This window comes from Balaenoptera physalus (genome assembly GCF_965194825.1).
Source record: "Balaenoptera physalus genome assembly, chromosome: 2".
Lineage (NCBI taxonomy): Eukaryota > Metazoa > Chordata > Mammalia > Artiodactyla > Balaenopteridae > Balaenoptera > Balaenoptera physalus.
Genome location: NC_138883.1, coordinates 48,195,559 through 48,219,871, shown reverse-complemented (window position 1 = coordinate 48,219,871; position 24,313 = coordinate 48,195,559). Strand labels below are relative to the sequence as shown.

The 24,313-nt window shown below is 38.6% G+C and overlaps 2 long non-coding RNA genes across 2 annotated transcripts in view; one reads left to right on the top strand and one right to left on the bottom strand.

Annotated features, from left to right (window-relative positions):
- LOC309654456 overlaps nt 1-24,313 on the top strand; it is a 354,889-nt gene that overhangs the window by 87,780 nt on the left and 242,796 nt on the right. The window lies entirely within an intron of this gene.
- The window catches only part of LOC309654453, a 59,057-nt gene that overhangs the window by 12,202 nt on the left and 22,542 nt on the right, over nt 1-24,313 (bottom strand). The gene's annotated exons all lie outside the window — the stretch shown is intronic.

Sequence of the window (24,313 nt, the reverse complement as noted above, 5' to 3'; positions counted from 1 at the left end):
ATGTCTAAAGGACAATTCTTTATATTGACGGACAAGGACCAAGATATTCATTTTTATGCATATACATACACATACTTACAAAACAGGAAATACTTTCATTTATAACCCTAAAGCTTCTAATATTTAGGGTGGATGGACCTCGGTACCTAAGGGAGACTTTCTTTGCTAATCAGTGTGATGGCTTGAGTGTGTAAATTTGGGTATAAGCAAGGTGGCAGAGTTGAACAGTTCTGTCTAATTGCAGAGAGAGAAATTTGCAATCTGAAGGAGGTCAGTGCACAGCAGAAATACTTTTGAAAAAGAGCCTGAGACACTGGGTGTGCTACATAAAAGAAAAATCAGAGAGAGAAAACACTTGTGAAGATGAGGTCAAGGACCAGGAAGAGCCTTTGGGAAACAATTGTCTCATTAGTGTTTAAGCTGTTTGCTATGGGATTTATGACATGAAATGCCTCCCTCATCTCCTGAACGAAGTCTTCAGTTTACATTGCTCCTTAATGCTTTTTTGTGTGACTGAATTCTATTCAAGTATCTAAGAGATGTGCTGAGTTCTGTTTCTGGATTTACATGGAGCAAAAGAAAGAGAGGACATACAGACAAAGGAAGGAGAGAATGACAGTTCAGTTGACTCCCTGTTAGTCCCTCTCGGGTGTCTCTTAAACATCTCAGACTTAACATGGTCAAAGCAGAACCCTATTCTTCCACTCCAACCCTGTTCCTTCCACAGGCTTCCCCATGTTATTAAATTGCACCGCATCCACTGAGCTGCTCAAGCCAAAATCTGCTTTCATTCCTCATTTTTTCTTACTCCCTACCTGTAATCCATCAGCAAGTACTTCTAGGTCCACCCCACTAACATACCCCAAATCCATCCACTCTTGCACCCTTGTCCCCATCTCCTATCTCTCTCAGGAACTACTGCAATAGTCTTCTAACTGGTCCCCTTACTTCTGCTTTTGTCAACCACACTCACCCTGCACTGGCTCATGGTCTCTTCACATAACATCCACAGTGACCCTTAGTACTAAAAATCAGATTACATTCCTCCTATATTTAAAGCTCTCCAATATTTATCCATCCCACTGAGAATACAGTTCTCCTTCACCATGGCCTACAGAGCACTCCACGATCTGACCCTGCCCCTCGGGCCACATCTTACCCCTCTCCCATTTCAGTTCCATCTCAGCAGTACTAGCATTACTTTTATTTCTCAAATACCTTTGCCACAAGAGCATTCCCTTTTCCTAGCGTGTTCTTCTTCTAGATCCTTGCATGGCTAGCTCCTTTTTCTTATAAGATCTCATCTCAGATGTCACTTCCTCAAAAAATGGTTCCCCATTCTAATGCAGCTATTCTTCTACTAGAAAATCCAATCCTATGACTCTGCTTTCACAAAACTTACAAAGAGGTTCTTGGGAGTGTGAGAGTAAGGCCTCAGCCTCCTTCCCTTGTAAGCCCTCGGAGTATGCATGACTTCTGCAGGTATAACAATTGGTTATTTTCAAATGTATTCTTACTAGGATGGAATGAGACCTGCCATACTTACTATAGATCTCTCCCTCACCAAAAAGTGAGCTTTACGTTGGTAGGGTTGCCAGGTAAAATACAGGACATTGATTAATTTTAACTTCCAATAAACAATAAATTATTTTTTACTGGAAGTTCAAACTTAAGAATCCTATATTTTTATTTGCTACCATCTACATGCTGGGCCCCGAACAGTGGCCTGAGGTCAGGAGGAGGCTTTGCAACAGACAGAGCTGGGATCAAATCTGCATTCTTGGATATAGTATGGAAGCAACTTTGAGCAAGTTACTTAACTCTCATTGAGCTTCAATTTCCTCATCTATAAACAAACCCACCTCACAGAGTGTTTATGAGGCTCTAATGAGGTAGGCTTTGTGAGAGCACTTAGCATAGGGCCAGCGGGCTGGATAAATAGGAGACCTGCAAAAAAACATTAATCTGCCTTCCTACTCTTCTGGTACTTCAGGTCTGATCTCTGGCTGAGATGCTGAAAGCCAATTTTTGTCTAAGATAATTAGAATCAGCCTTGAGGGCAATTGAATTAAGGAAATATCAATTATCTATTGCCACAGTAGTGCTGTGTAACAACCATGAAACCTCAGTGGCATTCAACAGTAACATCTATTCTTGCTCGTGAGTCTAGGGGTTGGCTCGGCAATTGTGCTAATCTGAGCTGGGCTAGTGGGGCACGCTTAGGCATCTGTGGTCAGCACTTGGGTGGGGTGGGGACTGGCTGGCTAGGATGGGCTCAGCTGGGATGACTTGGTTCTGTGCTACATGGCCTCTCCTCTTCCAGTAGGCTGGCCTGGGCCTGCTCTTATGACAGGGATAAGGCTCCAAGAGAAGAAGCAGAAATCTGCAAGTACTTTTACAAGACCATTTGCATTGTTTGCTATTGTCCCATTGGCCAAAGCAAGACATGTGGCCAAGGTCAGATCTGGTTAGAAGGACACTACCAAAAGGTATAGAGAGAGGCATGAAACCATTAGTGGGATCAATCTGCAATACCCCCAACACATGGAATTTGTAAAATAAAATTTCAGATTTAGGAAGTCAATAAATGAAGGCATTAACAGTATAGTAGATACCCGATTGAGAGGTCTGCTCTGCTTCTCTTCTCTGGAGTTGCCCAGCCCACCCATGCGGGTGGTTTCCTGGCAGCCTTGCTTATTCTGTGTGACCCTACACCCTGGTTTTGGCTGACCATCCAGAGGGGGAGCCTCTGACCCCAGCCAACCTGATCACATTCTCTTTCTAGAATTTGGAAATGGAACCAAGAGGGTTGAGTCAGAATCTGTGTGCGACATGTAAGCTTGGGTGCCCTGGGGAGGCCATGTTTTGCCACATGAACTGAGGAGCAGGAAAAAATAGCCATTCTCTCAGCCAGTAGACAATGGATTAAATGAAGTAAAAGCTGTATTCGTGTCCTATTGATGCAGTAACAAATTACCACAAACTTAGTGGTTTAAAGAAGCAAATGTATTATTTTACAGTTCTGGAGATCAGAAGTCTGAAATGGGTTGGCAGGGCTGCATTCCTTCTGGAGGCTCTGGGAGAAATTCCATTTCCTTGCCTTTTCTGTGTGCTTCTAGAGGTTGCCTGCATTCTTTGACTTATGGTTGCATCACTATAACCTATGCTTCCATTGTCACATCTTCTTCTCTGAGCCCCGGCCTCCCTCTTTTAAGGACCCTTGTGATTAAACTGTGTCCACCTGGATAATCCAGAACAATCTCCCCATCTCAAGATCTTTAACTTAATCATATCATCAAAGTCCCTTTTGCCATGTAAAATAGCATTTTCATGGGTTCCAGGAATTAGGACATCTCTGGGGGTCATTACTCTGCGTACCCTAAATGCTCATGGAGGAACAGAGATGAAAGGAAAAGAAAAGGTTCCAACAGCCTTCTGCTTCTGGACCAAGTCAAGGCGTTCCGGTATTCCTGCCTCTTGTTTCATGACACACTCTTACATCCTTTTAAGGAGTCTTTTGGGTGATAGCTCCCTGGAGACTCTGTTGAGAAGAATCCTGAAAGCTTATTGAAATGCGTGATCAATTAACAACATCTGACACCGGTATCAAACCAGAGAGTTATATTTATTTATTTGATACACACACACACACACTCTCTCATCATCCTTGTTCTGTATTAGAAATTATAGAGTTGTCATGGCTGAGTGTAAAGAATATTTGTACTTATCAAACTGGGGCTTAAACTATGAAAATTTAAATCCTTGTTAGTGGTATCAGAACCTGAATTAAGGGATATCACCTTCATGACTGCCTGTAACATATACCACGTAACTTGGGGCGTGTGGGTAGGCTGCGTGTTACCAAGTACCAGATACCTAGCACTTAGAAGACCAAAAAAAAAAAAAAAATCAGCGTGGTGTTTTTTCTACCCAATACCTTTCCCTTTGAACAAAGTAACTTTTCAGGGACTGATCACAAGCCCGCATCAAACGTCCATCGCCTTCTCTCACCTCTTCCTAAGTCGCGTGGCCACAGCCGGGAGGCCATCTGCATCACCATGCAAAACACTTTTCCTTGTCAGAGCACTTTCTCATAGGAGAAGGGCGTTGGTTTCAGGAACTCCAAGTTTTATTTCTGTCCGTTTTGTTTAGTACCATGTGTCAGGAGCTCACTTATGCCTGGATCCTTGGCCTGGCTTTTCTAGGAAATTCTGCCCTGAGTGACACTTAATAACTTCACTAATCTCTCATTCCAGTGGTCTCAGTGACTTCCCAGAGCTGAAATTACACTGCCATGTTCACATCAGACAGGAAGAAAGATAAGATGAATCTGTCGTGCTCCAGAATTTCTGAGGAACAAAAAGGGGGGCCGGGGGGCGGTGGGGGGGAGGGCGGGTATTGCTCTATTTTTTTAAGTGGCCTCAAGAATTGAAACTGTCTCTCAGAATCAGCGACAACACTCACAAGAAGAGGAAACAGACCAAATACCTTTACAAAGGAGACTCCTTTCTGTTAACTCCCGCTGTAACGTTCTCTTTTCCGGAAGGATTCTTTCCTCTCTGAAGGTTCAAGGAGGCAGATGTGATTTAATCCCCCACTGGAGTTTTTAAACCCTGCAGAATGAGTGTTTACAAAGCAGGATATTTTACTAGATGTTGTAAAAGAGATGTCTGTGTGTCTGTTTTGCCAAGAAATTAAAATCCAGTCTTTGCCGAGCAGCATAAATATCCTTGGCGGAATCCAAAGGCTCAGTAGCAAAGATAAAAGTAATTGTTCCCTCCAGCCAATTGCTCACACTTACTGCAAAACATCTGTCTTCCCCCGCGGTGAGTTTTCCCCCCTCATGCAGTCGGCTCTGGGAATTACCATCCTCTGGCTCTTGGAAGGCCCGTGAGGGAGACATTGATGTGTGATGCTCTGAGTCATGGAATTACATCTCTCTGCAGCTCCAGGAGCACAGAGGCCCACAGAGGTCCAATGAGTGACCTGAGACATTTCATCTCTCAGCAATCTGATATTTTCTCCCCTAGTAATGAGCAGTTTTAAAGAAAGACATTTATATTTTAACTATGTCATTCTTTTTACTGCTTTAAAATCTGATTTGATTTTCTTCAGCTCTCTGGGCTTCATATAAATGTCGGTAAGCTGAATAGATTGTCAACACTTGGACTGATGACCAGTTATCAGGAGATTTCTCAGCTTTACATTCAATGAAGCAACTCAGGCACTGCTTATGTGAACACTGGTGCTTTTAAGATTTTTTTCCTTACCCCCTTTACATGTCCTTAAAGAATATCACCTTGGGAGTAAAACAACCACAATGGCTTGATTCCGAGCAAAACCTCTTTTTTCTTCCTTTTCCTGTGACATATGCTCAAAACCAAACAGTTATCAGAAAACTAGAATTTACATACACCCAAATTTAAAATCAGTTCTTTTTAAACTAGTTAGAACATGTTACATGATTTAAAGGTCAAAAAATATCTAGCATTTCAGCAAAAACTTGAATCATCACCAGTAACTAAAATTAGAGAATATTACTTGGCAGTTAATTCAGTTTATATACTTGACAATACTACAGCTGTATTTCTTTTTAAAATAGCCTCTTAAACTTTTAAAAGTCACTCAACTGCTGATTTGTTTAGAACAACGGTTGCTTGTGTACTTATCTCACTTTTCTTCTGAATGTGGGTTCCGAGGGTGAGACACCTCAAAGCGCTGCATGGGGAAACCAAACACCATTTCCCTCCTTCAGAAGCTCAGGCAATTGCAAGGGATGTGATCCCCAGCCCAAAGGGCTGTCTTCATCCTCTAATGGCCAGACTCTTTTCTTTCTTCTCCACTTACTGCTACCCTTGCTAAAAACGTCAACATTTCTTTTTATTCATTATTCAGTTTTTGTCAAAAGCTTCTACTAAAAAAGCAATCACCCCAGATCCTTTTGGAAAAGGAGTAATGTAATATAAACCACTCCTTTAAATCATAGTAATATACAGTAGGTTATTACTTAGAATGCTTAGGGCTGGGAGGTGGAGTAGAAAGAGGAGAGAAGGAAGTCTCTTCCAAGAGAATGATTAAAGTAGGCTATTTGGCTCCATTGTGACACTGTAGTTCACACTTTAAATAAATATTGTAGATTTTAGGTTATAAATTGGGTTTTTAAAATAATTAATTAATTTTATTTTTGTCTGTGTTGGGTCTTCGTTGCTGCGCACAGGTTTTCTCTAGTAGTGGTGAGCGGGGACTACTCTTCGTTGCGGTGCGTGGGCTTCTCATTGCGGTGACTTCTCTTGTTGCGGAGCATGGGCTCTAGGTGCGCGGGCTCAGTAGTTGTGGTTCGCGGGCTCTAGAGCACAGGCTCAGTAGTTGTGGCACAAGGGCTTAGTGGCTCCACTGCATGTGGGATCTTCCCGGACCAGGGATGGAGCCCGTGTCCCCTGCAACGGCAGGCAGATTCTTAACCGCTACGCCACCAGGGAGGTCCCTAAATTAGTTTTAAAAGTCAAACATCCTGGGGAAACATTTTTAGTACATTAGTAATATTATTACTGATATCTTTTCCTCGCAGAACTACCAATAAAATGGTATGAAGTGTCATGGTTCTGCCCATTTTTTTGTCTGACAAGTAGTTATAAAAACACAAGATTTCTTTTAATAAACCAAGCAAGTCAAGTTTATTCCAGGTAAAAGAAAAAGTAAAATAGAAACAAGTTGAAATCTATGACTAAGATTTTTCAGATGAAAAACCACCTAAGAGTAACTACCTTCCATCTTTCTTTAGCAAACTTAATATACCAAAACTTGGATTTACACAAATGATACCTAGAAAATATTTCTTCTTTGATAACACGAAGTAAAATTTCTTTAAGCATCCTATTTTTCTAGTTCTATTAAGCAGTTTATAAATATAACTTTAGTATTATATGTGTTGTTAATGGGAAACAGCCTCCCTTATAAGTAAAACACAAATCTTCCAAGATTTTAGCAGAAAATAAAAGTCCGCAGGAAGTCATATATGTTTTCTCCATGTTAATTCCCACTGAAGCTCTGACTCAAGAAGAGACACACACACACACACCCTCATTCTTTAGTTCCCCTTGACCCAGTCGAAATCGATTTAGTATTGTCTTTTATACTTATAAACACATATACTCATACTGCTTTTGATTTTGCTGCTGTGGCTTATCATTGACATTAAAAAAAAAAAACTTGACTAAATAAAGAGAACATAGGAAATAATTATGGAAAATCCAAACTCAAAAAATAGGCACATTTTTAAAGCACGTATTTCTGATCCTAAAATAACCTCCCTCTGGCCCTAAAGGACTGGTAGAACTTTGCAGACACTTTGCCCCGCTTGTTTCTCCTCTAGTTCCCCACGTTTCTCAAGTTTGCCAAAAAGTCCTGGGAATTATACCCATAAGAACCAATCTAAAATGACTTATCTTAGACACCGATTTTGACATTTTCCTTTTATTTCCTTGCCTTAAATTTTCTTCACCCCCAGATTCTCCACTTAAGCCTAGTTTCCCATATGAGGGGCACAAATGATTTACAGGGACATGATGATTACAATAATGAATTGACTACGACTTTCTAGCCCAGGCTACTGGCTCTCTCCACTTTCGTAGACAGCACACCAAATATAAACCCAGCTGTGTGTTATTCCCCAACTGGAGAACAGCCTTTGCATACACACAGTAGTGTGGCCTGCTCCACACACTGGCCTTGGAAGGCATGGAATTCAGGGACTCAGGTTGCCCCGGTCTCCATAAAACCATCCTATGTGGAGGACGAAGCCCCTCAAAACTGCAGGAACAAACCACATGGAATATTTGAACTAAAGGAGCCATAGGACTAACCATTTGAGCAGCAAAGGGGGTGTGTTGGGGAGGGTTATTCGGAAATAAATCTTCGGATTAATAGCCCATCGAGAACTGGGATTTGACTATGTGTTGTTTATGACTCAATGTGGAATGTTACCAAATTCCATTCATGGAATTTTATTCATACCTGAAACATAAACTAGGGAAAAGAATTCAACAGCAACAACAAAATAGCAACAGACTCTCAGTAATTAGAATAGGTTCTGTATTTCCACTTTCTGTAGAACAACTACAGTTCAAGAGTAGTAGTTTCTTATAAACTGATTAACTCAGTATCCCAGTGAGCAGAGCAGAAACCAAAAATTGGTGAGTTTCCATTTTTTTCAGATGCTTTCCCTTTTCTTCTCATTGCTGTCATGCAATAGCTCATTGCTCTTCCTAAGGAAAAATGTGTTTTGCTAGTAAAGATGTCTTAAGGAGGCTGGTCTTTTTACAGATCGGTGTCCTGATCTTCCCAGACTTGCCACAAACAAAATTCCTCTCACAGGAACTTCCCCCATAAGCATCCCAACCCACTGCCCTTAAATTCTGATGGGCAACTCCATCCTAGATATTCACATTATCTGACCTCCAGAATTATCTTCCATAAAGTATATATGGATAAAAAACAAGATTTTCAGTGTATAAATGTGGCATTTCTGAATGAGACTTTTTCTTCTTCAATGGCTTGTGACATTAACATCTTAAATGATCTTCCATGAGAAAACTTTCTATCCAGTTAGTTATCCAAGTGTCTCTTACCAGGAGTGGAATAGAAAAGACCCTGAAGTGGATAAGATTTTTGTCATCTCAGCATGAAACTTCAGTACATTAAAACTAAATTACGGTGCTTCCATAACTTCTTTTGGCCCTAAGAATCATTCTATTCAGTGATGAAATGAGAGAGAGAGAGAAGCACGCTCTGAACAAAAGTTGGCACAAGAGGAATTGGATTCGAGTGCGAGAGCTTTCATCGAAGTTGTTTATCATGAAAGAACAGGCATGAAATATTTGGGCTCTACACGGGCTTTTATTTCTAAGGAGCCCACATTCTTGTTGGGCCCGTTTCTTAGATTGCATGACTCCTTAGGAAAAACAGCTCTATCATAAGCCAGATACTAATTAATGGCAAAGAATTATATTCTTGCAATAATCATCCAGGGAATTCTTTGGGGTTTGTTTATTTGTTTTTGTTTTCTTTTCTTTTTGAAAGGTGTTAAATATGCCAGGAAGTACTGTGCATTTGATGCTCATGATACAGTCCTTTTATTTTCACCAGGGGCATTTTTGCATGCATAGGACAGAGTTCCTCACCAGGTGACAAAAGCAGCCTGGCTGTTTATTGTAGAAGCAAAGTACCTCTTCAGCCAGTTTTCACAAAGCATGCTGCTTCTGGACCTCTTTGGGTGCCCTTTCCTCAGGACAAGCCTCTACTCTTTATTAGGCCAATAAAAACTTACAGCCCTGGAGTCTTGTCCCCCTCAAACACGTGATTTTGAGTGTGTCCACAGGCCAAGAAGAAAATGTGAAATACTGACACCCAGACCCACCAGTCTGTCCCTGCCTTTAGCACGGGCATGCTCAGGCACAGATGGGCTTGATGAAGCAGACTTCTGCCAGGAGACCTGTTTCACCAGTTGTATTTATTTGGAGCACCTGAACCTTGACTTCCATAATTGAGGCTTCCGAGAACTGTTATTCTAACAAAACACCTGATGTCTATGGTGTACTCATAACATGCCAGGCATTTAAGTAGACTTGGCTCCTTTCATCTTCACCACATTCCTAAGGGGTAGGTTCCTTATCTTACGGATGAGGAAGCAGAAGCTCAGAGATGTTCGGAAAGTTGCTCAAGGTCATCCAGCTGAGCAATTATAGAGACGGGCTTCAAATGCAAGCAGTTTGAGTCCAGAGCCTGTACCACCTTTTGGGAAGTAGTTTACCTCTTGAAATGAAAGAATGTAATGAACATTTAAATAACTAAACAAACAAATAAATAATAACAACAACAATGCCTACAGTAGTTCCTTTACTCAGAGCTGTATATGAAAATCATAGAAGAATTAGTTGAGAATGACTGGGGTTAATTTATTTATTTATTTATTTTTGGCTGTGTTGGGTCTTCGTTTCTGTGCGAGGGCTTTCTCTAGTTGCGGCGAGCGGGGGCCACTCTTCATCGCGGTGCGCGGGCCTCTCACTATCGCGGCCTCTCTTGTTGCGGAGCACAGGCTCCAGACGCGCAGGCTCAGTAGCTGTGGCACATGGGCTTAGTCGCTCCGCAGCATGTGAGATCCTCCCAGACCAGGGCTCGAACCCGTGTGCCCTGCACTGGCAGGCAGATTCTCAACCACTGCGCCACCAGGGAAGCCCCTGGGGTTAGTTTAAAACATCCCATAAACTGTATAAAAATGTACAATGAGGTTCTTACATAAACTTACAATTTCTTCTGTCTAAGGAGTTAATGAAAACCCTTCACCAGGTGCGGGTAAGAGAATCACCTTTCTTCTTGTCCAGTCGAAATGCTCTCCTCACTGTTCACTCTCCCAGAGTCTGCTTATCTCACGGAGTCCTTGCCCCAAGGCGATTTGGAATTGCTCAAAGTTGACTTTAAGCACCAAACCATTATCAATAGATTACTGAGAAGGTTTGCACAGTGCCTGCTGTAGACCTTTTTTTTTTTTTTTAAACTCAGTGAATGGTTTCTCTCTCTCTGTCGTTCTCATCCCCTCCCCCTCTCCATTCGCACAATCCTGTAACATTTTATTTATACCTGTTCCAAGAGCTCTACATCTTACATCTGTTTCTGTACTGTGTTCTACCCTCTGCGGCAATATAAGAATTATTTTATTTTGCTTCTTTGGGCATGAAGTGTGGTTTCCTGACAGAGATCTCCAGCTGACACTGTTGGTGCCCCATCCTACCCTCTCAGCGTTCACCTCACTGATGACTGAGAACACCTGTGATTCTCCCCCTGGCCAGGGAACAAGCTTGCAGGCCGAGCCAGAAGCGTCAGAATTGGTGACCCTGAGAGCAGTATTCAATCCACCGGTAGATGGGAAATTGGAAGATAAAAACTTCCTCACTCCTGGTTAGTAAAGCTCTGAGGCATATTCATCTCCCAGGGTTCCCCAGGTGCCATGAAAATCCATGTAATAGTTTCAAACATACCCCTAGGCAGAGCACTCCCAGTGACTTCTGTTCAGTCATTTCACATGTAGGCTCAGTGGGGACTAGAGAAGCTGACCGAGGTGAGCTGCTGCCAATGTGATTAAAGCATCAGATTATAAAGATTATAAACGTTGATTCTATACAGTATTGGCAAGCATGTGAGAAAACAGGCATTCTCATGTAACCTTTGTTGGAGTGAGAAATAATATAATTCTTGGAAGGCAATTTGGCAAAACTCTGAATGTGTGCATACACTGTGGCTCAGAAATTCCCCTTTTAGGAATTGATTCTGCAAAGATACTTGCCCATGCATGTCTAGAAACTTTCATCGTAGCATATTTATAGTAGCAAAAACAATGTCCCTCAAAAGGACACAAAAAAGCTGTGGTGCATTCATATAAGGGAATACTTCATAGCCTTAAAAAAATGAGATGAATCTGTGTATATTGGGATAGAACATCTCCAAGATATACAGTTAATAAAATGAAAAGGCAAATTACAAAATATTGTCCCTTTTTGTTTTTAAAAATTATATACAAGTAAGCCAGATCATATCGAAAGACATATTGTTTTCTGGATAGGAAGACTCAATGTGAAAAAGATACCAGTTTTAAGTTATTTAATAAATGGAATGCCATCCCGATAAAAAAAATAACATCAGATTTCTTTTCTGGAGCTAGATAAATGAATTCTAAACTTCATGCTAAAAAATAAATAAATAAACCAGCAAGAATAGCCAGAAGAGCAAGAGCCTGAAAAGGATAAGCAATATGGGGGTGAAGGGGGAAACACAACCCCTATCAAATATTAAAACATATTATAAAAGCCTCTATAATTCAATTGTATGGTACTGGTACATGAAAAGACAGACCAATGGAACAACAGAAAGTACAAAATTAGAGCCAAATTGATATGGAAATGTAATAAATGATATAGATGGCATTTCAAATCAGGGGAGAAAAGATGGACTTTAAAATATTCTTTTTAATTAAAAAATTTTTGACTTAGAAATTTTAGAATGAATAGCCATGTAAACAAAGGTAAAATTGGATCCATATTTCATACCATATACCAGCATACATTCTAAATGGATCAAGGGTCTAAAAGTACAAAAATAACCCATATTAGTATTAAAAGAAAACATGAGTGAATTCATTTAAAACTTCGGAGTAAGGAAAATCTTCCTATCTAGGACTCAATATCCAGGCACAATAAGATAAAAAAAAGCCTTCACATGACAAAAAGGTTCATAAGTTAAGGTAAAAGACAAAGGACAAATTGGGGAAAGTGTTTGCGATGTTCATCATGGAGCTAATCTCTGTAATATATAAAGATCTAGAGTCTATATTATAGACTGAGAAAAAAAGACTGGCAACCTGGGTGGAGGAATGAGGGTACAGACCTCCAGTTATAAGGTGATCTATGCACGGCATGATGACTATAGTTAACAATACTATAGTATGTTCTTGGAAGTTGCTAAGCAAGTAGATCTTAAATGTTCTCACAACAACAACAAAATAGTAATTATGTGAGGTGATGGAGGTGTTAACTAATTTTATTATACTAGTCATTTTGCAATATATATGTGTCAGATCATCACCTTGTACATCTTAAACTTACACAATGTTATATGTCAATGACATCTCCGTAAAACTGAGGGGGAAATGATTGACAACCTGATAGAAAATTTGGAAGAGCCATGAATAGATAATTTCTAGAAAAATAAAAACATATGACCTTTAAACATAGGAAAAGATTTCAACCTCACTCACACTAATAAAAATTAAAATTAAAATACAATGAGATAAAAAAATAAAGCAATTATACTCCAATAAAGATGTTAAAAATATTTTTTAATAAATAAATAAAAAGAGGAGATATGGGAATATATGTATATATATAGCTGATTCACTTTGTTATAAAGCAGAAACTAACACACCATTGTAAAGCAATTATATTCCAATAAAGATGTTAAAAAAAAATACAATGAGATATTATTTCTCTACCAACAGATTGACAAAAATCCAAACTCCTACAATTTCTTCTGTTGTGGAGGAACTGGAACTCTTTTTTTTTTTTTTTTTAAACATCTTTATTGGAGTATAATTGCTTTACAATAGTGTGTTAGTTTCTGCTTTATAACAAAGTGAATCAGTTATACATATACATATGTTCCCATATCTCTTCCGTCTCCCTCCCTCCCACCCTCCCTATCCCACCCCTCTAGGTGGTCACAAAGCACTGAGCTGATCTCCCTGTACTATGCGGCTGCTTCCCACTAGCTATCTATTTTACATTTGGTAGTGTATATATGTCCATGCCACTCTCTCACCCTGTCACATCTTACCCCTCCCCCTCCCCATATCCTCAAGTCCATTCTCTAGTAGGTCTGTGTCTTTATTCCTAGAACCTGTGTCTAGGTTCTTCATGACCTTTTTTTTTTTTTCCCTTAGATTCCATATATATGTGTTAGCATACTGTATTTGTTTTTCTCTTTCTGACTTACTTCACTCTGTATGACAGACTCTAACTCTATCCACCTCACTACAAATACCTCCATTTCATATCTTTTTATGGCTGAGTAATATTCCATTGTATATATGTGCCACATCTTCTTTATCCATTCATCCGATGATGGACACTTAGGTTGCTTCCGTGTCCTGGCTATTGTAAATAGAGCTGCAATGAACATTTTGGTACATGACTCTTTTTGAATTATGGTTTTCTCAGGGTATATGCCCAGTAGTGGGATTCCTGGGTTGTATGGTAGTTCTATTTTTAGTTTTTTAAGGAACCTCCATACTGTTCTCCATAGTGGCTGTATCAATTTACATTCCCACCAACAGTGCAAGAGGGTTCCCTTTTCTCCACACCCTCTCCAGCATTTATTGTTTCTAGATTTTTTGATGATGGCCACTCTGACTGGTGTGAGATGATATCTCATTGTAGTTTTGATTTGCATTTCTCTAATGATTAATGATGTTGAGCATTCTTTTATGTGTCTGTAGGCCATCTGTATATCTTCTTTGGAGAAATGTCTATTTAGGTCTTCTGCCCATTTTTGGATTGGGTTGTTTGCTTTTTTGTTATTGAGCTGCATGAGCTGCTTGTAAATCTTGGAGATTAATCCTTTGTCAGTTGCTTCGTTTGCAAATATTTTCTCCCATTCTGATGGTTGTCTTTTCATCTTGTTTATGGTTTCCTTTGCTGTGCAAAAGCTTTTAAGTTTCATTAGGTCCCATTTGTTTATTTGTGTTTTTATTTCCATTTCTCTAGGAGCTGGGTCAAAAAGGATCTTGCTGTGATTTATGTCATAGAGTGTTCTGCCTATGTTTTCCTCTAAGAGTTTGATAGTGTCTGGCCTTACACTTAGGTCTTTAATCCATTTTGAGTTTATTTTTGTGTATGGTGTCAGGGAGTGTTCTAATTTCATACTTTTACATGTACCTGTCCAGTTTTCCCAGCACCACTTATTGAAGAGGCTGTCTTTTCTCCACTGTATATGCTTGCCTCCTTTATCAAAGATAAGGTGACCATATGTGCGTGGGTTTATCTCTGGGCTTTCTATCCTAGGAACTGGAACTCTTATACACTGTTGGTGGGAATGCATAATTGTGCAACCCCTGAAGAGGGGCATTTAGCAATAACTAGAAGAATGATATGTATCTACCCTTGACCCGGTCATCCCACTTTTAAAAATGTATCCCAAAGGAAAAAATTATATATACACAAATTATTTATTGTGACATTATTTATAATAGCAGAAGATTGGAATCAACTCAAATGTCCATCAGTGGGATACTGGTTTAAATAAAAAAACAAAGTGCCTCCACATAGTTGAATCTATGCAGCTATAAAAAATAATTAAGACAGCACTTGATTTAGTGATATAGAATGATGTTCAGGACATATTATTAAGTTATTATTTTAAAAAGCAAAGTGAAGAATAGTGTGTTAATATCCTATATTTTAGGTAATAAGGGGAATATATATATACATATATATGTCCTTATATTTTCACAGTATAAACACTAAAAGTTTAAATCAAAAATTAATAAAAATTGTTACACATAGAAGAGGTAGGAAACAGAATGGAAGGATCAGGGATGGAGGCAATATTTCTCTTAAGATACCTTGTTATAGTTTGACCAGGAGACATGTACTTCTTTTCACTCATTCAAACAATAAAATTAAGTCAAAATGAAAAGAGAAATCTCTATAGACTGAAAGCAAATTGGAATAAATGAAACTAATTGTATGTCATATTGGTAACATAACTTCACAGAGAAAGGCAAAACTTCAAGTAACTTCAGAACATAGTTGTTTGACCACATATACATGATGGGATATAGTCAGTAACTGCAAATAAGTTTCAGCATCATTTATTAGTTTTGTTAGTAATAGTAATATTCATATTGTTATTACTGTTATTTTGAAACTTTTATATATGGCAGGATAAAATAAATAAGCAATAATGTTATAGGGAAACAACATTTTTAGGTTAAAAATGGATACTAGAATAAAATCAAACAATTTAAGTAAGAATTCTGTAATCATATTTTTACTGGAAATATCAGTATGACCTCATAATTTTTAAAGTATATTTTCTGCCTCTGACCACTGAAAAATCCAATAACAGTGATCATTTGCAATACTTAGAGTTAGATCTCTAAATACCATCCCCACTCCCAGAAAAAAAACCAAAAACACTAAAGAGGATCCTTGGAGGAATGACTAAGTTTTGCAGAGAAAAAAAAGACAGAGAGAGGAAGGAAGGAAGGAAGGAAGGGAATGTATAACGTGACCCTGAGCATTCTGTTGTGCCAGAAAGTAATGAAGTGTTTTAAAGATGAACACAGTCAATTATAAAGAATGAGGGAGCCAGCTTGAATGTGTTCTCCACAGTCAACCTGCAAATCAAAAAGAATCAAGACTGACTGAAATCATACTAAATATTTAAAAATCCAGGAATTTGTAAAATACTCAAAAAAGCCCTCAAAAAATAATCTGTGTCCATTGGAATTAGCTTGTACATGAACTCTCTTTCTACAATGGCAATGAAAGGGGAAGAATTGGCACATTTATAGTGCCTTTCCTACACAAGTTCCATTTCTAAATATCCACGTAGCCATAATAGATGCCAGAAAGCACCACGTTACTGAATGTTTAGAGCTGCTAAGTGTATAAAGGAATGATAAAATCCAAAAACATCTATTCTACGATCCCTAATGAAGTAATTGATTCAGGCTGTGGTCATCAACAAATGCTAAAACTCTAGAAGAAAGGTCAATGGGAACTAGATATTTGCAGGGTGCCAAGCATTGATTACTTATTGGTTATAAGGAGGAAAGAAAAACTTTATATTGGAGAGACTAGGCTGTTACCTTCACCACACAGATAAATCTTGCCAACACTAACAGTGGGACAATTAGCTACGGTGACCCTCCTCAGCTGCTGCAATCTAAAGGATGTGGCACCACCTATGAAATAGTCTTGTCAAAAAGTCAATCCTGTAAAAAAGAATGAAATAATGCCATTTGCAGCAACATGGATGGACGTGGAGATTATCATACTAAGTGAAGTAAGTCAGACAGAGAAAGACAAATATCATATAATATCACTTACATGTGATATTTTATATCTAAAAAATGATATAAATTAACTTATTTACAAGACATAAATAGACTCACAGATATAGAAAACAAATTTATGGTTGCCAAAGGGCATAATGGGGTGATGAGGAGGGGGAGATAAATTAGGAGTTTGGGATTAACATATAAACACTACTATGTATAAAACAGATAAACAACAGGGACATACTGTATAGCACAGGGAACTATATTCAGTGTCATGTAATGACCTATAATGGAAAGAATCTGAAAAAGAATATATATACATACATACATACATATGTATATATATAACTGAATCACTTTGCTGTACACCAGAAGCTAACAAAACACTGTAAATTAACTATACTTCAATTTTTAAAAATGGTTTAAAAAAAGTCAATCCTGAATCTAAGCAACTGTAGAAAGAATTTTTTTACAATTGTAGAAAGGCAATCAGAAAAACTGAAAGCACACTGAATATTAGATGGAAAGATTGTTCTCAATTTTGTTATGTGCAATTAGGAAAATGAGCTTTTTGTGTGGAGCTGTATTTCACATTTATACTGTACCAAAGTATTTAGGGATGAAGTGTCATGACATCTAGGATTTGCTTTAAATACTTCAGCAAAGAAAAGGATAGATTAAGAAAAAGATGAAATACGGCAAAATGTTAATCACTATTTACACTCACAGAGAAGTATTTGCATAAAGAGTTCATTATAATCAGCTATTTTCTGAATATATTTTCAAAAATTTTTGAAAACATTTAAAAGGGACAACTTGTAAAAACTAAAATTTTAGGACATTCCACTTTTATTCTTAAAATATACATATACAATTTTCTGTGTATAAACAAAGTTTGCTTTCACTCAGTCATTCGTTAATCGTGGTGCTGCTCACCATGTCAGCAACATAGTCCAAGCCCTCATGGGAGCCTACATTAGAGATGAGGAAGCAAACATTAAACTAATTGTGAAATTAATTATTTAACTGCAGCTGTGATGTGACCTCAAAGGAGAAGTCCAGGCTGTGAGGAGAACATCTAATACCAGGAGATCTGGCCTTGGCTGGGGAAGTGATGGCCAAGCCAAATGCAAGAGAAGTGTATTTTTCCCAAATGCAGTAGAATCCTGGGAACTCAGGAAGAGAAACAGCTGAATTATTGGCAGCAAGAGAGGACTTGAAGGTTTGGGGCTGGAGCCAGCTTCAGGTGTGGAGAGTGAGTCAGGCGTGGACAGAATCTCTAGGGACCCACACACACACATGCCTTGTCATGCGTTAATCTGGCAGGAAAACAGCGTCCTTATCAAGATGGGCCAGACAGAGGTGGTGAGGCAGGGAGAGAAGCTGGTTAGGGACTCCCTGCCGGAGTCAGCGGCGCTCTGTTTGCTGATGGAGAGAGCTGAGGGCCAGCTGGGAAAAGCTGGGAAAGACCAGGGCCAGGGAAATTAGTCAGGGCTCACCCAAGCACACATAAACTTGGATAAAAGATCAGACTCAAGTTTATTTACAAACAACAGTGCATTACTTGAATTCCCCAAAGTAACACTCCTAGAAGAGTATTAACTATTAACTAGAAGTCCTTCCAGATTGCAAACTTGTCTTGGAGCAATAATAAAATATCTTGTCTCTTCTGTCCAAAAGAAGAGATTGGATTGTCTCTTGGCTTTGGCTAGGCAAATGTATCCTCCTCGGAAAAAGACTTTCTGTTTCCTTATCCTTTAAAGGTGGAATAACAGTAGTGAGTCTAAAAGAGCCTGTACCTATGGCTTAATCCTTTTTTTATTATGAAATATTTTAAGTACATGTGAAGTGCAGAGTATTATACAATGATACCTTACCTACCACTCAGAATTTTAAAAATTTAACATACGATTAATATATTTGCTATTTAAGAACAAAACATTACACATACAGTTAAAGTCCCTTTTATATCCTTTCCCGAAGCTATTCTCCTTCCCTCCTGGAAGCAACTACTTTCCTGAATTTACTATATACAAATGAAAAGGTAACTTCATATATATGAAAAGCATATGTATGTGAAATATATACAAATATATGTATATGAAAAGTATACATCCACAAATAACACACAGTATGGTTTTGTGCATCTTAAACAAATTTTACAATAAGTTATCCAAGTCTTATCACACCATCAAGTATCAGCCTGCAACATGTTTTTGTCACTTAATATTGTTTTTTCAAGATTCATAATATAGATCTAGTTTTTTCAGTTTAACTATTGGTCATATTCCATTATGAGAATACTCTATAATTTGTTCATCCGTTTCACCTACTGGTGGGCATTTTAAAATTGTAAACTTTCAAATATTATAGATCATACTGCTGCAGTGAACTTCCTTGTGCATTTCTTTAGGTGTACATGTGCAATTTTCTCTAAGATTTACACCAAGAAGTGGAATTTTTGTTTCTAGCTTTTAATCTAAATATGACTCTAGCATCCTTACGTACAGAATCTATCCTCAAACTGCTTTGACCTTGGGGGTGACAGAGAGATTCAGCAAGACTAAGGATTGTTGATGGATTATATCATCTTGTGGAATGATTAATATACATTTATTTATGGGACATTAGGACATTGCTTCCTTGCTTGCTTTATTAATTATAATTTTGTTAATCAGTTAATGATTATATATATAGTTACATATTATAATTTACCTACCATAAATAACTTCCAATTTTATTGGTATATACTCCCTTCAACCCAAGGTATTTAGTTAAACAAGTCTTAGTTCCCCCGGGGAAATCTTAGGATAACATCTTCTCATCTTTCATAACCCAAGGACTATTTTTCTATCAAACTGCAAATAAATTCACTAGTTTTCTTATTTTATATTAATAAGGACTGCTCAATCCAAGTGTTGGATCTTTAGAAGATAACTGATGTTACCATACTGTGTTTATCTAACTTCCAGCTGTAAACCAAGAATCTTAATATTTTAGCTATCCTGTGATTTCTTCAAGGAAACCCACTTAAATAACATCACTGATCTAGAACCCAGCAGAGATAACCTATACGACCTAAACTTCTGAATTACTAAACATGATTTTAATTATTAACATATTAAACATTAATATAAACTATTAACATATTAAAGCATTTCATTCCAACTATTTATATGTGCAGTCATACATTACCTAGAAAGATATGAGAGAAAAGAAAATAATCCAATGTTAAGAGCAAAGTAAATCAATGATAAGTGCAGATTATGAATCGATGAAGAGTTCTTTAATGACTGTTCATAGCGAAATTTGTTTTCCTTTTTGTCGTTGTCTCGTTTTCCATCCATGAAAGAGATAATGCTATGACTCTTTCATTCACATTTGCTCGGGGAAAATGTGAGAACTGATACATAGCTTTAGTTAAACTCATTAAATTGTTGGATTTATTGAGTTCATTTAACTCAGTTAAAATAAATCAGGTTATCTCAACATAGACCACCATTAGATGGTATTATCTGGCAAAAAAATACATACGAGCTTAACTTTAGCCGAACGTAGTGGGAGTAAGCAGAATGTGTTTTCCATTCCTGTCTTCATAGATATCCTCTAAACTTTAGATGACCTGATATCATTCCAGAATGGGCCAGAAGCCCTGGATTCTCCCCCATTCAAAGTTGTACTGCTGAAGCTGGATCAGAAAGAAGCAGCCCACAATTTGTATACCAGCACCAGTAACTATTAAATTGAATAAGCAAGTTCTGAAGGTCATAGTGAGATGAGATGAGGAAAACTTATTCAGCCTTATGGATACTTTTATTTTCTATGAAGATGATCTGTGCTTCTTGAACATTTCATAAACACAAAGGTACAGTGCCATAAATAATCATATAAGCCAGGTATCATATTTCATTCAGATAGAAACAAATGCTTACCTTTTCTGAGAAGAAAGCATATGTTTCCAGGCATTCCCTAATGATGCTGTTTATGTGTGGTCAGTTTTGAGGGGCAAGATTGCATTTGCGAGAAAATTTTGTTGCTAATTTACACTTAGACTGAATCCACCAGTTGAGAGCCTCCCACTTGGGCAAATGCAGAGACAAAGAGCTTCCCTTCCTACCATCTCCATGTATAGGGCAGCCTCAGAGACTGAAGTCCAGACCCAATAATAGCTAATGGTTTTTAGCATTTACCGTGTGCCAAGTACTGTTTTATGTGCTTTTAAAGTATTATGTCATCAAATCCTCACATAACCGCATGGGTTAGAAGCTATTATGATCCCCATTTTACAGATGAGGAATTTGAGACACAGATAAAGTAACTTATCCAAGTTGCACAGCTCCAGAACTAGTGCTCTCAAGCACTAGACTACATTGCATATTTTACACAACTCCAGTAGAGCCAATCAGCTACACACTGGCTATGGTCCAAAGCCCTCAGGGAGACTGGATCTCTTCGGGAGCCATTCTAGGCTTTGGGACCCACTGCCCAGACCCAAAATCCAAAGGGAAAGATGAAAACAAAATAAAACAAAACTAAGAGTTAGACCTGCCATTCATTTTGAGGTGGCCATCAGAAAGTCCTGGAGACTCTTCAAATCAAAGTCAGTTTGGAGCTTCCTGGTTTTTTCTCAAGATTGGAATTTCATAAACCCCATAAACAGTTCTTCAAATGCTAATAGTTGTACTACTAGAAAGTGAGGGGAGATCTCCTGGTCAAATAAATTTGGAAAAAAATAACATTCTACTGAAGATTCACAATGAATCATAATGAATATGAATATATATTGAAGGCTCATAGAAATCCTTCAATAAAGAAACTTGTTTAATTTTGTTTAAGCTAGTATTTCCCAAAGTTGTTCTCCTTAACATTTCCATGGAACATCATTTGGGACCGGTGCTCTAAGAATGAGGTTGGCCAGTGGCCCCTTAAGCCCGGCGTGGGAAGATATAGATAGATCCTCTCTGGTCTGCCGTGCCTTGAAAACATTCCACAAGAACCCTTACAGCCTCTGCATCACCCCTCCTCCCAGCCTAGCCTTAGGAAAGCTTTCTCCTCTGAGAACTTCAGCAGGACCTGGGTTCTGAGGTTGGTGCTCCACACCCCCAGGCCTAGGCTTAGCTTCCTAAGTCTCCTTGGTCTTTTCTCTCAACGGCTTGATGTGTGGCCCTGAGCAACTTGAAAATGAGACATTCAGATCTAATCCCAAAATCCGGGAGCCAAGACATTTTGTTTGGATTTTTGGAAGATATTTGGCAATTTTCCATAGAAGTGGTTCCTCAATAAGCAGTGAATCATAAACATCCATTATGGACAGGAGCAACTGTGTAATAATAGACCAGACACACGCTGTCCTTATGACCTTTTCTCCAAAGTGGAGCTAAATTGAATTAAGTTTGTTCCCACAGTAGATTACTCAGCATTTTTTAAGGGTATGAGAAACCTGGAAATTACAAGGCAAGCCACAAATGAATTGCTGTTCAGTAAAGTCACACAACTAATAGAAAGTTAATTTACTCTGTGGCCAAACATGGCATCTAGTTCTCAGCGTATCAAAGAACACCAAACCAGGAAGTGACCACTTTACAGGTATCTACTGCTCCACCCAACCAAGGATCTCAGAACATTTAAAAAGTGTCAACGGATTAGGATTTTCATTTTACTGGAGCAGAACAATACATAGGCTAGTGAAGTTGTTCTATGACATCCCCATCATCGTCTCCTTTTTCAGTTGCTAGGGAAGGTGGGAATTAGGACTGATTTTTTTTTAACCATTTAATTGAGGTATGATTGACATAGAAACCGCTACACATACTTAATGTGTACAATGTGATGAGTTTGGAAATAAGTATACATCCATGAAACCATCACCACAATCTATGCCATAAACATATCTATCACCTCCAAAAGTTTTCTCCCACCTTCTTTATCATTATCATTATTATTTTTTTTTAATTTGCATGTGTATGATAAGAATGCTTAACATAAGTTCTACCCTCTTAGCAAATTTTTAAGAATACAAGACAGTATTATTACCTTTAGGCACTACACTGTGTAGTAGATCTCTAGGACTTATTCATCTTGTATAACTGAAACTTAGTACCCTTTGACTAATACCTCCCCATTATCCCCTCCCCCAGCCCCTGGTAACCACCATTCCACTCTCAGCTCCTATGGATTTGACTATTTTAGATTCCTCATGTAAGTGGCATCATGTAGTATTTGTCCTTCGGTGTCTGGCTTATTTCAGTTGCATAATATCCTCTAGGTCCATCCATAGTGTCACAAATGGCAGGATTTCCTTCTTTTTAAAGGCTGAATAATATTCCACTGTATGTATATACCACATTTTCTTTCTCTGTGCCTCTGTTGATAGACATTTAAGTTGATTCCACATCTTGGCTATTGTGAATAATGCTGCAATGAACATGGGAGTGCAGATATCTCTTCAAGATCCTGATTTTAATTCCTTTGGATATATACCCAAAAGTGGGGTTACTGGATCATATTATACTTGCTAAGGTGCTATCCATGAAAATCATGAAGATGGTTAATGTCATTCTGTGTTTAAGTTATAATTTTCATAAGAAATACATGAAACTTCTCATTAGATTTTTACAATAACGACCTAAAACTGTTATTATAACAAGTGAAATCTGCACAATGGAAAGGGGGGTAGCTATGTGACATTGGCCAGATTTGTTTCTATGGCTTTAGTTTCCTCATATTAAAAGAGAGACTTGAAAGTCATTAAGCTTCTTTTAAACTCTGAATTTTTTTTTTAAATTTAATTTTATTTATTTATTTTTGGCTGTGTTGGGTCTTCGTTTCTGTGCGAGGGCTTTCTCTAGTTGCAGCGAGCGGGGGCCACTCTTCATTGCGATGCGCGGGCCTCTCACTGTCGCGGCCTCTCTTGTTGCGGAGCACAGGCTCCAGACGCACAGGCTCAGTAGTTGTGGCTCACGGGCCCAGTTGCTCCACGGCATGTGGGATCCTCCCAGACCAGGGCTCAAACCCGTGTCCCCTGCATTGGCAGGCAGACTCTCAACCACTGTGCCACCAGGGAAGCCCACTCTGAAATTCTATGAATATACTATAACCTGTTATGAGAGTGGAAATGATCCATTATGTAGAATTACATAATTTATATTGAACTTTTCCCGTGGGTTTGCCTTAATTCCTCAAAGAAATGGCTGTAACTGCCATTTCCTATACCTCTTCATAGAGTGTCTGGTACCATGTCTGTTTTCTTCTATACTATGCCTCCATGCCTAGCACAGGCTCTGGTGTTCAATAAATACTTGTTGACCAGCTGACATAGAAGACAACTCTGCCTTTACTATGCCACTAAAATTTCTCACCCAGAGTCTACTAACCTCCTAGTGTCCAAGCCAAATGGCCTCCTCTTGATCCTTATTCTTCTTGACCTCTCTGTAACTTGAGACACTGTGGGATTCAATCTTCTGCTTTTCTCTTAGCCTTCTATACATGTCTCAAGGAGTTGGACCACCAATCGCTCCTTTAAAGGAAAATAACCCTTTCTGAAGAAGTGGGCTTGACAGCCACTTGTTATAGCATCTGAACTCTCACCCTCAACTTTGACCCTCAGATGATCTCCTAATCCTGTGTACCGGGCTTGGAGTTCAGTCTTCTGAATTCTTTGGACCAGAGCTGCCTGCACTACAGGCAAGGAAAGGTCTAGGTTCT